Consider the following 3,197-nt stretch of genomic DNA (forward strand, 5'->3'; position numbering starts at 1 on the left):
CCCCCAACCCACCCCCTTATCCTCCCCACCACAACACTCACAGAAAGGCACCCAAACCCCTTAAAAGTCATATTATTATACCAAATGCAAATCACTTCCGTGTACGATTTATGACAAATATAATACAAACTTAAGCCTTCTTATTTCCTTCCCTAAAATTTTCGTTTAAAATCAGCAGTTCCCCAAGACCTTGGTCAGCTTTACCCCTCCCCCCCAATCATTTATTTGTCTAAGTGGCGCCTTCATCAAACATTAGTTTAAAACATTTTTTAAAAAGTGACAACTATAATAAAAAAATGGCAAATTCAGTTTAAATAACATTTAATATCTCACATTATTTTCTCTCTGGAAACATACTCCACATTCTTGCACACACAATTCACATACCAACAGTATCACATGTACACACACAAGCACGTACACCTCCACATATATTTGGCTATATTGAATGTAAAACAATCTATTTTTTTTCCCTGTCAGTTATCCCAAAAATCTTTTTTCTATCTATCCACTCTTTTCACCTCACTTGACCTCTTTCATGCTCCCCTTATTTCTCTCTTTCTAAAAGTCCTGTTCAAATTTCCACCTTTCAGTAATGATTAAATATTGATGATGTTTTGTATTCTGGTAAAATTGAATATTCTCATCATAACAAAGATTTATGTGTCTCTTAGATGTGGACGTGTTATTTGCAGTATTACAATCAAATTTAGTTATTGGCTTTTACTACAGACTACAGACTGACATTAGCCTCCATGAAAGTTTTCTCTGAAATGGATTTCCTCTTATCCTATGGGCCTATGGTGAGTGCCCAATACAGTGGAACCTACTTCAACAGCCTCCTGTCTTCAGATCTAACACCTAGCCTTCTCGGATAAGAGTAGAAATCTCGGAAGTCCCGTGTGCGAGTTGCGCACATTAAAGACTCCTTAGTGGTCCAAAATCTATAAGAGTAGGCTTCGGATGCCACACAGGCAAAGTTAAAAATTTCCTACCTCCTGAACATGTTTAATGTGTTCAGCACACTCATATGACCGTATGCAATTGCGAGCCCCGTAAAACACCACCAAAAAAAAAAGCCATATGTTTAAGACAATTCCCTGTCCGAACGACCACTTCCCCTCTTGACTTAGTTTTGTCTTTTAACCATAATAGAACTGTTCAAAACGTCTGCTTGAGAAAAACATTTTTTGTCCTTGACAATTGCTGTCTATCCTGGACAGTTTTGAATATATACACTATTCTTAAGTAAAAATATCACTATAAAATTTGAGACTAAAAATAAAAATACTTTCTAAAAGAAACAATGTCAACTTACAACGGGGTATGTATTTCGCTCCAAAAACACTCTCAGTATTTATGCTAGGCCTCCCTGACCAAAGCTATTTCTAGAATTGTGTCCACCTTTGGGCAACTTAAAAGATACTTTTAAATAAAAATAATTTTTTATCAGAACTTTTAGAGGCAACAATCTACTCACATTCATTATTAAAGGTTTCAATAGGCTGAAATAAACCAAGGCACAACATCAGAATAATTGACGTTAATGTCAAGTCAGTCCATACTGTACCTAAATTCACAATAAATCAGATGCAAATTTTTTTTCAAATTTCCATGAAATGAGGGTAAGTTGTAGCTATTTGGTTTTTCCCTGTTCCTATAATATACAGATTAAGTGGTGGGACATTGTCAAGTCTAGATGGGGCAATGGTTTGTCTGGTCCCATACGTTGCTGATGATCGAGTCATATAAAGATTTCAATAAAATAAACATACCATCAGCCTGAGCAACATTCCTCTTGCAACATATTAAGCAGCCTGATCTATTGGTCATTAGTGACTTGTACGTATCAAATCTTTTTGAACAAACTAACTAGAAATGTGTGATATTGAAAAAGAGAGTGAACTATGCATTAACAGTAACAGGCTGCTGTGTGTTGATTCATGATTTACATATCATAAAAATTGTTTTAGCTAAGACGAACATTAGGCAAATGGCCTATACTCTATACCACATAATTATCTCAAGAGGTTTTTGCACTTCTGCTACATGACTTAAGAATCATGCTCTACATGCATACACTGTGAGATTTTATGAGAGTGTATAATTGTTGATAGCATGGGTTTAATGTCTCTTTCAACACTGTAAGTTAGTGTAAGGTTATTTAAGACACCAGTTTAACGTCCTTCTCTGATAAGACTGAGCTAAGTGGGTGTAGAGCCTTGGAAACTCCCTAAACTACCCAAGTATAAAAACACCCAACTGGGCATTCGAAGCAAGGCTGACTGCACCATAGCTCAACACAATACCAACTGAGCTGATGGTGCATCCTCTAACTGAAAGGAACATACCGTAAATCATCACAATTAGGACGAAACTTTTTACCAGAAAATTGGGGCTTCCACGTCATAATTCACCCTGCGGCTTACAAGATACAAAATTTGACCACAAAAACCCAGTAGGGTGGATTCACAAATAGTGTGAATTGCAAGACAGGGGTGATGTATTTAACATGAGTAAAGACTAAGAGGAGATCAGAGACCTCTTCATAGTGTTTAATTAATACTATAATTATTTTACTTTGGCTTTGTGGAAATAAAACTGGCCACTTTCAGGTAATGCTGCTTATCATGAATAAGTTGTTTGGGTTTTTTTTTTTCATGAAAAAGTTAGTGCTTTTCTGATAAACATTTGATTTATACTAAAATTTTGGCTGTCAAGTCTGTATGTGTCCTAAACGCAACAATATAATATGAAAAGTGTTGGGAATACGAGCTTGGTCACTTCTCTTGCCCCTGCAACATGAAAACTCTCTCACTCTCTCAGCCCACACAGACGACTCCCGCACACAGCAATTTCAAAGACAAACAAACAGAAAACAAGAGATCACATCTCCCCTTTTTTTTGCTGTCTTCTCAAAATATAGCCTAAATATACAAGAAAAACAATAGCCAGAAACAATCCATATAAAAAATTTGGGTTTTGTACAAAAGCAATGGCAATAAAAGAAAACACATGAGAGTTGTTAATGAATTTATGTTCAACATCAACAAACAAATTGTGATCTGAGATTCTGTTTTCACTTCATTCTTTCCCGAAATAGAGCCTCGTGTTGATCACTATGAAATATTCCGCAATTTCCCAAACCCTCGTATCGTCAGCAACCTGTTAAAAAATACTAAGCCCATAAATGTTTC

Source organism: Aplysia californica, unplaced genomic scaffold (genome assembly GCF_000002075.1).
Source record: "Aplysia californica isolate F4 #8 unplaced genomic scaffold, AplCal3.0 scaffold00279, whole genome shotgun sequence".
In the NCBI taxonomy this organism is placed as follows: domain Eukaryota; kingdom Metazoa; phylum Mollusca; class Gastropoda; order Aplysiida; family Aplysiidae; genus Aplysia; species Aplysia californica.